Source organism: Carassius carassius, chromosome 8 (assembly GCF_963082965.1).
Source record: "Carassius carassius chromosome 8, fCarCar2.1, whole genome shotgun sequence".
NCBI lineage: Eukaryota > Metazoa > Chordata > Actinopteri > Cypriniformes > Cyprinidae > Carassius > Carassius carassius.
In genome coordinates, this window is record NC_081762.1 from 35,248,554 (window position 1) to 35,265,503 (window position 16,950).

Here is a 16,950-nt window from a genome sequence, read left to right on the forward strand (position 1 = left end):
TAATAATATTTTTTCTTGAGCAGTAAATCATCATATTATTCTGATTTCTGAAGATCATGTGACACTGAAGACTGGAGAAATGATGCTGAAAATACAGCTGCTCATCAGAAATAAAATACATTTTACTATATGTTCAAATAGAAAGCAGTTATTTTAACTAGTAAAAATATTTCAACAATATTATTGCTTTTACTGTATTTTGGACCAAATAAAGGCAGGCTTGGTGAGAATTACAAATCTTACTGTTCAAAAACATTTAAGTGGTAGTGTAATATTTTTTTTCTGTGTTCTCCACAACTTTAGATTTTATTATTGTTGTTGTTGTTGAATCTATACATTTAAATATTTTCATGTATTTCAATTTGTTAATTAAAATACTATAAGTATGTGGCCTTGTTTGAACTGTATTGAACTGTGTGTTAAGTTTTATTGATTAAAAAATGTATACATTTTGTTGATTTTCTTTTAAATTGATATTACATTTTATTTACTTGCTCAGATATGTAAACACTGAATGTTAATAACTGTTACCATTAAACATACATAATTATTTAATATAAAACATATTTGTATTGTTTTTTTCTGTTCTCCACATCTTTATTTTTATTATATCTGTTGCTGTTGTTTAATAACCTATGATTATTTTATGTATATTTATTTAATTATTATATATTTTTGTTATTTTTTCTTTTAATTTTTATAAGTATATTACTTTACTATAAATAAAATGAAAAACTTACTTTTTTGTAAGTTTTAGTTATATTTCATATATATGGGTTTTCTGTACAGTTATACACATATAAATAGATGTATCTTTATAAATAAAGGCCTGAAACATTATCAAAGTGTTCTTTTTAATTATTCACATTTTTCTATATTAAAAATAACTATTCCCTATTATAATGTATATGTTTCTTAAGATCGTTGGACATTTTGTACACCATACAAAAGAACAATTATTATAAGTTTTATTTTATCTTTGTTCACAAAGTTCGTCTATTATATGTTAATCGTACTTAAAGTGTATCTAGATGAAAAAACGAATACAAACTCATTTTATGGTATTTGTGGCCGAGACGGGATTCGAACCTCTAATTCTGTGTATTTTTTTCGTCCCGCCTCCCTGGAATTTCCTTCGTTGCTATTGGCTAGTCAGCGCTCTACACCTATCCGCGACTGGCCTCCGCGTGACAGGCGGAGATACTGTCCACTATACTAACGAGGAGCTGCGCATGTTGCTGTTTCTCCCCCAACCAACGCTACTGCACCGACATAACTGAACAATGCATGGCTTTTTCTGACGCTGACACAGCCCTAGCACCGTCAAATTCTGGATGGACCCATCATTAGCTAAAGTCGCATAACATTTGGAACACTTCCCGTTGCAGGGGTCATTGTTTGGACTCTTTTTTTTTTTTTTTTTTTTATTGCGCTTTAAACAACAAGGATTGTGTCAATGCAACTGAACAACATTAATTAGGAACAAAGTGCGTCAATAAAGCAAAATGACAGTTAAAGGCATTTCGTCATTGAAATCGATGATGTCATCATTCAGCTAAGTTCAGTTTAAATAGTATCTGTGCAATAATTTGCAATCAAGTCAACGATATCGCTGTACATGAAGTGTCCCCAGCTATGCCTGCCAGAGGTGACAGAGGCAAGGAACCAAAACTCGATCGGTGAAAAAATGGAGAAAAAACCCGGTGAGAAACCAGGCTCAGTCGGGGAGACAGTTCTCCTCTGGTCAGAAGAAACCATCAAATCAGCTCCAGGCTGCAGAAAAGTCAGACTGTGCAGAAGAATCATCTGTTTCCTGTGGTCTTGTCCTGGTGGTTGTCTAAGACAAGGTCTTTACAGGGGATCTGTATCTTGGGCTCATCTAGTTGTCCCAGTCTCCGCTGTGTTTCAGGGCCATAGAGGTCCTTTCTAGGTGTTGATCCACCATCTTGTCTGGATACTGACTGGATCCGGGTGACTGAAGCGGCCCACTGATCTGGATACAGACTGGATCTGGTGGCTACGGTGACCTCGGAATAAGGGATTTCTTTAAAAGGCTCTTTTATTCATATAAGATTTTCTCCAACATTTCAGATGGAGGCATGAGAAAGAGATTGCCTTGATTGGGCTTGTGGTTATTGGTGGACCGAGGACAGAGCTACATTAAAATGCAATAGCAGAATCAATTTGGCCGTCCGCCAACACGCTGCAGGAGGGCGTGCCACTGGTCATCGTCTGTATTTGCACTCTCTGCGTTTGCGCTGTCAGCACTTAGTGTTTATTTAGCTGGCATGGGAAGGCAGCACTTTCTTGTACGTGACGGGATGCAAACCCTGGAAGGCTCTCTTTAGTGACGGGTCCAAACAAAGATCTCATCAGCTCCTCTAGCCCTATCGGCGACTCGTGCACTTCGAGCCTTCTTAACGACGGCGCAGGTGGCTGACTGGTGACTGCGTTGGTGGTATAGTGGTGAGCATAGCTGCCTTCCAAGCAGTTGACCTGGGTTCGATTCCCGGCCAACGCATGTCCTTTGGCTCGGGCTGATGTCGAACCAGAACTCCTTCTGTGACCTGTGGCTCCTCCCAAAACTTTTGGATGGATCGTTCGGAAGCCGAAAAGAGCTAGCTCTCCCCGTCGGGGAATCGAACCCCGGTCTTCCGCGTGACAGGCGGAGATACTGTCCACTATACTAACGAGGAGCTGCACATGTTGCTGTTTCTCCCCCAACCGATGCTACTGCACGGACATAACTGAACAATGCATGGCTTTTTCTGATGCTGACACAGCCCTAGCACCGTCAAATTCCGGATGGACCCATCATTAGCTAAAGTCGCATAACATTTGGAACACTACCCGTTGCAGGGGTCATTGTTTGGACTTTTTTTAATTGCGCTCTAAACAAAAAGGATTGTGTCAATGCAACTGAACAACATTAATTAGGAACAAAGTGCGTCAATAAAGCAAAATGACAGTTAAAGGCATTTCATCATTGAAATCGATGATGTCATCATTCAGCTAAGTTCAGTTTAAATAGTATCTGTGCAATAATTTGCAATCAAGTCAACGATATCGCTGTACATGAAGTGTCCCCAGCTATGCCTGCCAGAGGTGACAGAGGCAAGGAACCAAAACTCGATCGGTGAAAAAATGGAGAAAAAACCCGGTGAGAAACCAGGCTCAGTCGGGGAGACAGTTCTCCTCTGGTCAGAAGAAACCAGCAAATCAGCTCCAGGTTGCAGAAAAGTCAGACTGTGCAGAAGAATCATCTGTTTCCTGTGGTCTTCTCCTGGTGGTTGTCTAAGACAAGGTCTTTACAGGGGATCTGTATCTTGGGCTCATCTAGTTGTCCCGGTCTCCGCTGTGTTTCAGGGCCATAGAGGTCCTTTCTAGGTGTTGATCCACCATCTTGTCTGGATACTGACTGGATCCGGGTGACTGAAGCGGCCCACTGATCTGGATACAGACTGGATCTGGTGGCTACGGTGACCTCGGAATAAGGGATTTCTTTAAAAGACTCTTTTATTCATATAAGATTTTCTCCAACTTTTCAGATGGAGGCATGAGAAAGAGATTGCCTTGATTGGGCTTGTGGTTATTGGTGGACCGAGGACAGAGCTACATCAAAATGCAATAGCAGAATAAATTTGGCCGTCCGCCAACACGCTGCAGGAGGGCGTGCCACTGGTCATCGTCTGTATTTGCACTCTCTGCGTTTGGGCTGTCAGCACTTAGTGTTTATTTAGCTGGCATGGAAAGGCAGCACTTTCTTGTACGTGACGGGATGCAAACTCTGGAAGGCTCTCTTTAGTGATGGGTCCAAACAAAGATCTCATCAGCTCCTCTAGCCCTATCGGCGACTCGTGCACTTCGAGCCTTCTTAACGACGGCGCAAGTGGCTGACTGCTGACTGCGTTGGTGGTATAGTGGTGAGCATAGCTGCCTTCCAAGCAGTTGACCCGGGTTCGATTCCCGGCCAACGCATGTCCTTTGGCTCGGGCTGATGTCGAAGCAGAACTCCTTCTGTGACCTGTGGCTCCTCCCAAAACTTTTGGATGGATCGTTCGGAAGCCGAAAAGAGCTAGCTCTCCCCGTCGGGGAATCAAACCCCGGTCTTCCGCGTGACAGGCGGAGATACTGTCCACTATACTAACGAGGAGCTGCGCATGTTGCTGTTTCTCCCCCAACCGACGCTACTGCACCGACATAACTGAACAATGCATGGCTTTTTCTGACGCTGACACAGCCCTAGCACCGTCAAATTCCGGATGGACCCATCATTAGCTAAAGTCGCATTACATTTGGAACACTACCCATTGCAGGGGTCATTGTTTGGACTCTTTTTTTTTTTTTTTAAATTGCGCTTTAAACAAAAAGGATTGTGTCAATGCCACTGAACAACATTAATTAGGAACACAGTGTGTCAATAAAGCAAAATTACAGTTAAAGGCATTTCGTCATTGAAATCGATGATGTCATCATTCAGCTAAGTTCAGTTTAAATAGTATCTGTGCAATAATTTGCAATCAAGTCAACGATATCGCTGTACATGAAGTGTCCCCAGCTATGCCTGCCAGAGGCGACAGAGGCAAGGAACCAAAACTCGATCAGTGAAAAAATGGAAAAAAAACCCGGTGAGAAACCAGGCTCAGTCGGGGAGACAGTTCTCCTCTGGTCAGAAGAAACCAGCAAATCAGCTCCAGGCTGCAGAAAAGTCAGACTGTGCAGAAGAATCATCTGTTTCCTGTGGTCTTGTCCTGGTGGTCGTCTAAGACAAGGTCTTTACAGGGGATCTGTATCTGGGGCTCATCTAGTTGTCCCGGTCTCCGCTGTGTTTCAGGGCCATAGAGGTCCTTTCTAGGTGTTGATCCACCATCTTGTCTGGATACTGACTGGATCCGGGTGACTGAAGCGGCCCACTGATCTGGATACAGAATGGATCTGGTGGCTACGGTGACCTCGGAATAAGGGATTTCTTTAAAAGACTCTTTTATTCATATAAGATTTTCTCCAACTTTTCAGATGGAGGCATGAGAAAGAGATTGCCTTGATTGGGCTTGTGGTTATCGGTGGACCGAGGACAGAGCTACATCAAAATGCAATAGCAGAATCAATTTGGCCGTCCGCCAACACGCTGCATGAGGGCGTGCCACTGGTCATCGTCTGTATTTGCACTCTCTGCGTTTGCGCTGTCAGCACTTAGTGTTTATTTAGCTGGCATGGGAAGGCAGCACTTTCTTGTACGTGACGGGATGCAAACTCTGGAAGGCTCTCTTTAGTGACGGGTCCAAACAAAGATCTCATCAGCTCCTCTAGCCCTATCGGCGACTCGTGCACTTCGAGCCTTCTTAACGACGGCGCAAGTTGCTGACTGCTGACTGCTGACTGCGTTGATGGTATAGTGGTGAGCATAGCTGCCTTCCAAGCAGTTGACCCGGGTTTGATTCCCGGCCAACGCATGTCCTTTGACTCGGGCTGATGTCGAAGCAGAACTCCTTCTGTGACCTGTGGCTCCTCCCAAAACTTTTGAATGGATCGTTCGGAAGCCCAAAAGAGCTAGCTCTCCCCTTCGGGGAATCGAACCCCGGTCTTCTGCGTGACAGGCGGAGATACTGTCCACTTTACTAACGAGGAGCTGTGCATTTTGCTGTTTCTCCCCAAACCGACGCTACTGCACCGACATAACTGAACAATGCATGGCTTTTTCTGACGCTGACACAGCCCTAGCACCGTCAAATTCCGGATGGACCCATCATTAGCTAAAGTCGCATAACATTTGGAACACTACCCGTTGCAGGGGTCATTGTTTGGACTTTTTTTTAATTGCGCTTTAAACAAAAAGGATTGTGTCAATACAACTGAACAACATTAATTAGGAACACAGTGCGTCAATAAAGCAAAATGACAGTTAAAGGCATTTCGTCATTGAAATCGATGATGTCATCATTCAGCTAAGTTCAGTTTAAATAGTATCTGTGCAATAATTTGCAATCAAGTCAACGATATCGCTGTACATGAAGTGTCCCCAGCTATGCCTGCCAGAGGCGACAGAGGCAAGGAACCAAAACTCGATCGGTGAAAAAATGGAGAAAAAACCCGATGAGAAACCAGGCTCAGTCGGGGAGACAGTTCTCCTCTGGTCAGAAGAAACCAGCAAATCAGCTCCAGGCTGCAGAAAAGTCAGACTGTGCAGAAGAATCATCTGTTTCCTGTGGTCTTGTCCTGGTGGTCGTCTAAGACAAGGTCTTTACAGGGGATCTGTATCTGGGGCTCATCTAGTTGTCCCGGTCTCCGCTGTGTTTCAGGGCCATAGAAGTCCTTTCTAGGTGTTGATCCACCATCTTGTCTGGATACTGACTGGATCCGGGTGACTGAAGTGGCCCACTGATCTGGATACAGAATGGATCTGGTGGCTACGGTGACCTCGGAATAAGGGATTTCTTTAAAAGACTCTTTTATTCATATAATATTTTCTCCAACTTTTCAGATGGAGGCATGAGAAAGAGATTGCCTTGATTGGGCTTGTGGTTATTGGTGGACCGAGGACAGAGCTACATCAAAATGCAATAGCAGAATCAATTTGGCAGTCCGCAAACACGCTGCAGGAGGGCGTGCCACTGTTCATCGTCTGTATTTGCACTCTCTGCGTTTGCGCTGTCAGCACTTAGTGTTTATTTAGCTGGCATGGGAAGGCAGCACTTTCTTGTACGTGACGGGATGCAAACTCTGGAAGGCTCTCTTTAGTGACGGGTCCAAACAAAGATCTCATCAGCTCCTCTAGCCCTATCGGCGACTCGTGCACTTCGAGCCTTCTTAACGACGGCGCAAGTGGCTGACTGCGTTGGTGGTATAGTGGTGAGCATAGCTGCCTTCCAAGCAGCTGACCCGGGTTCGATTCCCGGCCAACGCATGTCCTTTGACTCGGGCTGATGTCGAAGCAGAACTCCTTCTGTGACCTGTGGCTCCTCCCAAAACTTTTGGATGGATCGTTCAGAAGCCGAAAAGAGCTAGCTCTCCCCGTCGGGGAATCGAACCCCGGTCTTCCGCGTGACAGGCGGAGATACTGTCCACTATACTAACGAGGAGCTGCGCATGCTGCCGTTTCTCCCCCAACTGACGCTACTGCACTGACATAACTGAACAATGCATGGCTTTTTCTGACGCTGACACAGCCCTAGCACCGTCAAATTCCGGATGGACCCATCATTAGCTAAAGTTGCATAACATTTGGAACACTACCCGTTGCAGGGGTCATTGTTTGGACTCTTTTTTTTTTTTTTTTTTTTTTTAATTGCGCTTTAAACAAAAAGGATTGTGTCAATGCAACTGAACAACATTAATTAGGAACACAGTGCGTCAATAAAGCAAAATGACAGTTAAATGCATTTCGTCATTGAAATCGGTGATGTCATCATTCAGCTAAGTTCAGTTTAAATATTATCTGTGCAATAATTTGCAATCAAGTCAACGATATCGCTGTACATGAAGTGTCCCCAGCTATGCCTGCCAGAGGCGACAGAGGCAAGGAACCAAAACTCGATCGGTGAAAAAATGGAGAAAAAACTCGGTGAGAAACCAGGCTCAGTTGGGGAGACAGTTCTCCTCTGGTCAGAAGAAACCAGCAAATCAGCTCCAGGCTGCAGACAAGTCAGACTGTGCAGAAGAATCATCTGTTTCCTGTGGTCTTGTCCTGGTGGTCGTCTGAGACAAGGTCTTTACAGGGGATCTGTATCTGGGGCTCATCTAGTTGTCCGATAGGGCTAGAGGTGTTTCAGGGCCAGAGAGGTCCTTTCTAGGTGTTGATTAACCATCTTGTCTGGATACTGACTGGATTCGGGTGACTGAAGCGGCCCACTGATCTGGATACAGACTGGATCTGGTGGCTACGGTGACCTCGGAATAAGGGATTTCTTTAAAAGACTCTTTTATTCATATAAGATTTTCTCCAACTTTTCAGATGGAGGCATAAGAAAGAGATTGCCTTGATTGGGCTTGTGGTTATTGGTGGACCGAGGACAGAGCTACATCAAAATGCAATAGCAGAATCAATTTGGCCGTCCGCCAACACGCTGCAGGAGGGCGTGCCACTGGTCATCCTCTGTATTTGCACTCTCTGCGTTTGCGCTGTCAGCACTTAGTGTTTATTTAGCTGGCATGGGAAGGCAGCACTTTCTTGTACGTGACGGGATGCAAACTCTGGAAGGCTCTCTTTAGTGATGGGTCCAAACAAAGATCTCATCAGCTCCTCTAGCCCTATCGGCGACTCGTGCACTTTGAGCCTTCTTAACGACGGCGCAAGTGGCTGACTGCTGACTGCGTTGGTGGTATAGTGGTGAGCATAGCTGCCTTCCAAGCAGTTGACCCGGGTTCGATTCCCGGCCAACGCATGTCCTTTGGCTCGGGCTGATGTCGAAGCAGAACTCCTTCTGTGACCTGTGGCTCCTCCCAAAACTTTTGAATGGATCGTTCGGAAGCTGAAAAGAGCTAGCTCTCCCAGTCGGGGAATCGAACCCCGGTCTTCCGCGCGAGAGCCGAAAATAGTTAAGCTTAACTTCTCTTAACTTTTCCCATTCATTCTCTATGGTAGTGCTTAACACTACGGATGCAATATATTTGTGGCCACACGTAGATTTCCTGGCGCTGTTTTGCCTCTTCCGTGGCGGGGAATTTAAGAAGCCTGGTGTCATCTGTCAATCATTCGTAGTGAGTGGAGGAGGGGAGGAGACCAGTTTCACGATCGGAGAGATATCTGTTTACCGAATTGTTGTACAAAACAAAACAAGTTTGCTGGCAAGCATTTACTGTCTAAACTACCGTCGCAAAAGTTTTACCTCAGGTGACCGCTGTTTTTACGTAAGAGTTCGAGATCAACGCAATTAATGTTAAGCGAGAAGGTAAGTTAAGTTAAATGCTACGTTACTTTAGCAATATTAACTTTCTGTATTGTAAATACATTATCATATAAATGACATGTATATTCTCATGTAATGGTATTGTTAATTGTGTTGAATGGTTTGTGATGTTAGGAAATATTAAACCAAACTCATAGTTGAACATACAGCAGTTATTTTATATAATTGTTATAGTTTCTTTGTAAGAGTGAAGGTTTCATAATTGATCTCTAAGTACTTAAAAATGTTTTTTTGAAAATGTTAACAATGCAATATGATACTCATAATGTAATTAATATGTATTACACACATATTACATTTATTACATATATATTCTATATTATTATATATATTACATTGTACTTGTGCAATTTAATGGTATAATTTAAACTGTGTGTATATAAAACAACATTTTTAATTAGTTAAACTTGTTTTAATATATACATGTATACATTTTCATAATAAATATTTTATATACGTACTCATATATTGAGTGGATTAAATAAATATTAAATAACACAAATTTATAAGTCTCTTATGCTCTAAGGCTGCATTTATTAAGCTAAAAAACTGTAATATTATGAAATATTATGGCAAGTTAAAATAACTTATATATAATAATATATATATATATATATATATATATATAACTGCTGCTGATAACTGTCTTATTTCACTATATTAAGTATTTTTATGTGGCCATGATCTCAGAACTGCAACATGAAGAAAACAGTTTTTTTCCCCGGGAGATACAAGGTGTCTTTCAGGAAAGGCCCATCAGGCCATTTACGCCGGGACCCATCAGAAGAGGCAAAAAAAATTAAAGACAACCCTTCACTGCAGAACAAGTCAACACCTCAAAGAGAAGATCTGGTCAGGATGAATGCCCGTTCTGTTGTCTTACAGAGAGGAGGGGATGTCTCTGACAAGCAAGAGGTGTTGGGAGAATACATTCTACAGTTTGGCAAATACAAGGGCCAGTCTTTCAGGTGGTTACTAGAGAATGATGTCGGCTATGCTTTGTACCTGTCCAATAAGGTTGAGGAAGAAGAACAGGCTGGGCAGTTCAACCCAGAGGGTCCTTGCAAAGATAGTCTAATTTCCTTTATTGAATACTCAAGAAGCTTTAAGGAAATTGATGATCTTAAACGGTATCTGTCTCAAAGGCCAGATCCATTGCCAGTTTTGATAGAGGAAGACAATACTGTTGGATTTGGAACAAGAGCTCAAAACACTTGGAGACAAATTTCGGATACCAGGGCAGATGGATATGCTTTCTTTATAATGAAGCAGAAGTGTGTTCCAGGCAGCAAAATGTACAACTTGCAGCAGTATCTTTTAAAACAGCAGCAACAACAGCTGACAATAAACACTCCTCCGTTGCCCTCACCATCAGCTTCCACTGCAAGACCACTTGTTCCTTCTAGTACTGCTTCTGATCAGCCTGGTAAGTTAATAAAATTCATGCAAATTTGCTTATATTGTTACTTAAAGCCTACTGATCCATTGATTTTGTTTTATAGTGATGGAGGAGGATGAAGAACTGGAGAGGATAATGCTGAGTCTGTCTCCAACAAAGTATCTCACAAAGCTGAGTAAGTGAATCAAGAGTCACGTCATGTGTGTTATACAGAGCCATTTCAAGTTCAGCATGTTTTTGACACATGCAATTGCACATACTGGAGCAAAAATGTTCAAATTATGCTTAATTTTCAGGATCATCTGCAGCCACGGAATCCACACACTTGTCTACAGCAGGTTACTTTCCAAATCAGATTCAGAGGCTTATTCTGTTACATACAGACTTATCCTCTATTTCTGAATTTAATTATCTTATTTGTTGCTTTGGCAGTGTTCTTGCCTGTTCTAAAAAACATGTTTTTTTGTTCTAACTATAATTAAGGGTTGAACATACCAGTGGTGAGGGTGAGTGCACTTCATGAATTGTATGCATGGTATTTAAAGTGTCATTTGTTGTTATAAGTGGAATGTTTACTTACAGACTTTTGAACATTATTAGAATTTGCATTCCTAGAATAAATAGAATAATAGAATAAACAATGATTCATGCATTACATTAAATGAGTCATTTAATGTAGTCAAGACAATTAAATACACATCATGTACATTCAGTGTTTTAATATATTTTTTATTTCCTCCTTGTGCTGTTCCATGCAGGTCTGCCACAGCCTCCATCAACATCAGTTCCTGTGTGTAGGCCTTCTTCACGGGGTGAAGGCTCTGTACCACCTGCAGCAACACAATCAACACCGGCACCAATGCCATCTGCACTGACTGAAACCCCTGTTCTCAGCTACAAAAAAGGTAAAGACAGTTAAATACACATCATGTGCAATCATTGTTAATACACACACACACACACATATATATATATATATATATATATATATATATATATATATATATATTTTTTTTTTTTTTTTTTTTTTGTGTGTTCCATCCAGTTCTGTCGACATCACATGCAGTCTCTAGTTCTCCCAGTCCCAGTATGCCTTCTTCACAGACTGATGGGCCTGTACCACCTCCTGCTGCACAATCAGCACCTACAGCTCCTGCATCAATGCCTTCTGTACAGAAAGAAGCACCTGTTCCTAGCTACTTGCAAGATATCAGCCGCTGGAACTGCTCTCTTCATCAAAGAATTTGGATGAAGACAGAGATGGAATCCATGGGGCTCTGGCCAGGATCACACCCAGTAAGACACCTCATGAATATGGTCTCCTTGTGGCGCTATCCACCTCAGCCTGAGCTTATAGAGACAAACACTGGCCTTCCATCACCCAAATACTTCCAACTCCATCCCTTTTTCATTTGGAAACCTGAGCACAGTATAATGGAAAGGCTTAGGAACAATTACATCCTGCCTTGTCTTTACAGATGTCAAAATCCAAATGTTGTGTCCTCTGGTGTGGGAAAACCCAGAGTGATCCTTGGTACTACTGGGCAATTTTACATCCTTGCTTCACGTCTGTGTTGTAAGGCATGCAAAAGATACTGGTTTGCTGATAAACCTCAGTGGCTGGACATTCTACCACAGCGATTCAGAAACGTCTTGCCAGCCTTCCTCACCCATAAGAAGGCAATCTGTAAAACAGTGATGGATGAACTGAGGCGCTCTGGAAAATCCCCTAATGACATGGCCAACCAGCTGTCTGAGGTGCTTCACCTTAAATTTGAAAGAGCACATCTGGCTTACCTTCTCAGTGTGCAGAATGTCAGGGATGCTGAAGCAGGGATGTATGGTCAGAAAACCATCACTGGGGCACTGAGGAAGGATGACACACCTGCACCGTTTGGGGATTACGGAGACACTGATGGGTGGGATGGGGTGTCTGTCTCTGCACACTATTTAATAGAGTGCCTCCTTCATGAATATCAGCGGCAGGAAGCAGCTCTCACTCAGCTCCTACAAGGCACTTTTGGACAGGTGTTCAGGTCAGATCACACACGCAAAGTTGCTAGAAAAGTGACCCTCTTATCTGGCACAATGTCATCCTATGCTGTGATGAACGAGAACTGGATGATTCTGTCCTGGGTGATGCTGCAGAGTGAAAGTGAGCAGTCATTGGAGTCAATGTACTGTGGGCTATCCAATCGCTACAGTGCTGCTGGTATTCCCAAGGCCAAGTACCAGTGGGTGGACAGGTATAAATCATCACATCTAACCAAACATTACATCAAGTGGTGTAAGCAAAGGTTATGAATACATTAAAATGTATTTTTCTTTCTCCTTTATGTACTTAGGGACTGCTGTGCCGCTTTCAGAGTGATGGACCCAGGACCTTATGAGCACCAGCAGTGGGAAGCCTGGAGGACCACAGAAGCTATTGTGGCAGAGGTTACATCAGGAAACCTCAAGAATTTACATGCCGCTTGCAGGAAGTTCAACGAGGACATGGTTGTTAAACTGGACTTGTTTCACTGTATGCGGCGGTTCACCAGGGAGTGTGTTTCGGAGCACCATCCTCTGTATGGCTCCTTCTGCCAGTTCCTCTCTTCTGCCTTCTCTGTAGTTGATCAGAGTGACCTGGAGAAACTGAAGAACGCATACAGATTCTGTGGTATCGAGCCTGCTAATCCCACCAAGCTGCACATCAGAGAGCACTGCAGGACAAAAGTGCCACATCCCAGAGAGCTGGTTCAAAGGGTGGAAGAAGTGTTACACCATTTCTATCTGGCAAAGGATCCCAACAACATCTTCCTTTTCAAACCCTCAATGTTAAAATTATGGTGGATTCAACGTATCCACATCCTTAGAGGCTGCCTGAGTGATCCTGAGGTGGAGGAAGGAATCCTCTACAGATATGGTGGAACCCTACAGCTGAATCATGTCAAGGGTGATGGAGCTGCTGTGCCGATTTGGATCCCTGTGAGAGGCACTTCACAGCAGGAGGGGTTTCATTTCCACCAGGCTCAGTGGGTAACAGGCAATCGTGTCTCTCCTGAGTTGTTCCAAGCACAGGGTATGACTGGTGTGGCACGCTGGAATTATCAGCGGCTGGTGGACCTGAAGCAGCCTGGGGTTGTCTTACCTGGAGTGTTTGACCCTGTTTTGATGATGGAGTTAAACAGGGCATCTATAAGAGTGACAGGGCAACCCAAATATCCAGCCTTGCACATCTCCAGCAGGGACACAGGAGAGAGGTTTGGCCTGCAATACGTGGAGCCAGGTTGTCGACCTGTGCCTCTTGACTTTGACAAGCACAAAAGCAGGAAGACAGACCTAGGAGATGTGGAGATGCAAGAGGAGTCTTCATCTGGCGTTCCGTTTCCATTCCCATCTCAGGTAAGCCTTTAAAAAAATTGATAACAGTTTTTTTTTTATAACAATAATACATTTATAATTCTCACTTGCATATTGCACTCATTTTTTTAGGAATGCTTAAAGGATACCTCTTCTGCCGAGACCCCTCTTGCTGCAGAACCAGAGGCTACCTCACAGCCTGTCATTTTTCACCAGTTTCCTACACCAAGTGCTGTGACAGTGAAGGAACAAACATCTGAGGAGTGTCTTTTATTTGGAGGTAACTATATAATACATACAGGCGTCAATGTGTGTAATCTGTCTGCCTCATCTATGGACACAAAAAACAAATACTTAAATTAGTAATTTTGTGAATCTCTTTTAGAACTCCCAAGCACATCACCACTGCCTGTAGCTGCTTCTCCCTCTGCTGCTCGCACTGGACCTATTAAGACCGGTGGCCGAGTTTTTGTGTTGGACCATAACAGATGGACGGATCCAATGAGAAATGCAATTGATGGTTTGCTGGCCAAGCATCATGGGAGCAAGGATCTCCTTACAAAGGTGGATGCTGAATATGCTGCTATGGTACAGAGTGCCTGTACTGACCCCAACAGCCTTCTGCATTCCACCACAAAGCAGCACATAAGCAGGTACATAAAACACCTTGCTAAAAAAAAGAACACTAATGCTTCTCTCAACACCAGCCCAGAAAAGCTCTTGGAGACACAGCATTTATGGCAGCGTCTTCACTCAGGCAGTGAAACAATCAGAGTCCCAGTGACAGTACTGCCACCTGCCCCAGTCAATCCACCTGCAAAGGCTGTTCCTGAGGCTGTCCCTCTGGACCAGACAGCATTCGAGAAGATGGTGAAGGACATCATAGAGAAGCAGCAGGCAGTTCAGCAGCAACAACAATTGCAGGCGCTGCAAAAAAAGCAAACCAGATCCTGTTTAGCCTGTGGCCAGCCTAAGTCTCGATACATGGGTGATGGCTCCTCAATACATTTCTTCTATCAAGGTAGTGATGTTAAATACTTCTACTGCTCCAAGAAAGTATTTGACACATATTCAGCAGAGGGCCTGACCAACCCCAGAATGCCTTTTGAAGACTTTGCAGAGACTCCTTTTTTTCAGTGGGAACTGGAGGCCTCTAAGCAGAGAGGGGCAGAAAGGAAGAGGGTCACTGATGAGAGAAGCAAGCGGAAGTCAGCAGTAGAGCATCCTACTGGTCGTCTGTGCAGATTCTGCCACCTGCCACTGAAACAAGGACCCAACAGTCCTCATATTCACACTGGTTTACCTGGAGTGGCAGGCAAATACATTTACTGTCCTGCTAAAGTGTTTTCTCTTTACCAGGCTCAGGGAATGAGTGCAGAAATGTCATGGAGAGACTTTCAGCAGTCTCCATTCTATGAGACTGAGAAGCAGAGGTGGATAAAGGAAAAGAAAAAATGACTTCACTGTGCTACAAAACAGTATTTGAGATCTGGGCATGTCATTTGACAAAGACATTTCTTGCACAAGGTTGTGTTTATATGTATATATATTTTGTTGCACTTGTAAAAAAAATTTATTAAAATTTGTTTGTTTTTTTAATTATTTCATTTATTTCCTTTTGTTCAATAAAATACCGAAATGATTATTTTATTCTATTGCATTGTATTTTAGTGGGGTTTTTATATTGTTGACTTGCATTGTTAATAACTGTTATAACTAAACTGTCTACATAATTATTTCATTTCTTGTTTTTTTCCCCCCCGTTATCCACAACTTTAGATTATATTATCATTATTGTTGTTATTGTTATTTAATCTATAATTGTAAATTATTTAATTTATTTCTGTTTTCTATTTCTGTTCATTAAAATACCAAAAGTAATATATTTTAATGTATTGCCTTGTATTTTAGTGTTTTTATTTTTATTTTATTGACTTGCATTATTTTATCTTGCCTCATAAACACTATATGTTAATAACTGTTGCTATTAAACTCTTTTTTAATTTAAAATATGTGTTTCTTGTATTTTCTCCCCCGTGTTATCCACAACTGTAGATTTTATTATTATTACTGTTGTTTAATCTGTAATTTTAAATTATTTATTCCCATTTGTGATCTTTAAAATACCTGAAACATTGGCCTTATTTGCATTGTTAGTGTTTTTTTTATAAGTAAATTTTATAGACTTGCGTTGTTATTATCTTGCTCAGATTTGAAAACACTAAATGTTAATCACTGTTACTATTAAATATACATAATTGTTCATAATTATTTAATTTAAAACACAATTTAATTGTTTTCCTGTGTTCTCTCTTTTTATTATTGTTGTTGTTTAATATATAATTATTTAATGTTTATTTATTTAACTATTAAATATTTTAGTAAGTACTGTACTTTAATAATTAAATTTTTCAGTTTTATATAATATATGTATTACTGACCTATAGATAAAAATTAGAAACTTACTTTTTTGCTGTTATTGGTTATATTTCATATATATATATATATATATATATATATATATATATATATATATATATATATATATATGGGTTTTCTGTACATAGTTATACAAATATAAAATGAATTTCTCTTTAAAAATAAAGGCCTGAAACATTACCAAATGTTCTTTTTTAATTATACTAATTGTTCTATATTAAAAATACCTATTCCCTATTATAATGTAAATATTTATTAAAATTTATTAAGATATATTTATTTAATCATTATATATTTTGGTTAGTTTTTCTTATCATTTTTATAATAAGTATATAAGTAATTACTTTACTATAAATAAAATGGAAAACTTACTTTTTTGTGAGTGTTAGTTATATTACATATATATGGGTTTTCTGTACACAGTTATACAAATATAAATAGATGTCTCTTTAAAAATAAAGGCCTGAAACATTATCAAAATATTCTTTTTAATAATTCACAATTTTCTATATTAAAAATAAATTTGTTTCTTAAGATCGTTGCACATTTTTTACATCCTACAAAACAACAATTATTACAATATTTATTTTATCTTTGTTCACAAAGTTCGTTTATTATATGTTAATCGTACCTACAGTGTATCTAGATGAAAAAACGAATACAAACTAATTTAATGGTATTTGTGGCCGAGACGGGATTCGAACCTCTAATTCTGTGTATTTTTTTCGTCCCGCCTCCCTGGAATTGCCTTCGTTCCTATTGGCTAGTCAGCGCTCTACACCTATCCGCGACTGGCCTTCGCGTGACAGGCGGAGATACTGTCCAGTATACTAACGAGGAGCTGTGCATTTTGCTGTTTCT

The 16,950-nt window shown here is 41.3% G+C and overlaps 5 non-coding genes across 5 annotated transcripts; 3 read left to right on the forward strand and 2 right to left on the reverse strand.

The window, feature by feature from the left end:
- Window positions 1-2,624: 2,624 nt before the first annotated feature.
- trnad-guc (transfer RNA aspartic acid (anticodon GUC)) lies at window positions 2,625-2,696 on the reverse strand. Its single transcript has one exon. It is a non-coding gene; the product is annotated as a tRNA-Asp (tRNA).
- A 1,210-nt stretch (window positions 2,697-3,906) lies between these two features.
- Window positions 3,907-3,978, forward strand: trnag-ucc (transfer RNA glycine (anticodon UCC)). Its single transcript has one exon. It is a non-coding gene; the product is annotated as a tRNA-Gly (tRNA).
- Window positions 3,979-6,832: 2,854 nt separating this feature from the next.
- Window positions 6,833-6,904, forward strand: trnag-ucc (transfer RNA glycine (anticodon UCC)). The gene has a single exon. It is a non-coding gene; the product is annotated as a tRNA-Gly (tRNA).
- A 103-nt stretch (window positions 6,905-7,007) lies between these two features.
- On the reverse strand, window positions 7,008-7,079 carry trnad-guc (transfer RNA aspartic acid (anticodon GUC)). Its single transcript has one exon. It is a non-coding gene; the product is annotated as a tRNA-Asp (tRNA).
- A 1,230-nt stretch (window positions 7,080-8,309) lies between these two features.
- Window positions 8,310-8,381, forward strand: trnag-ucc (transfer RNA glycine (anticodon UCC)). The gene has a single exon. It is a non-coding gene; the product is annotated as a tRNA-Gly (tRNA).
- Window positions 8,382-16,950: the final 8,569 nt, after the last annotated feature.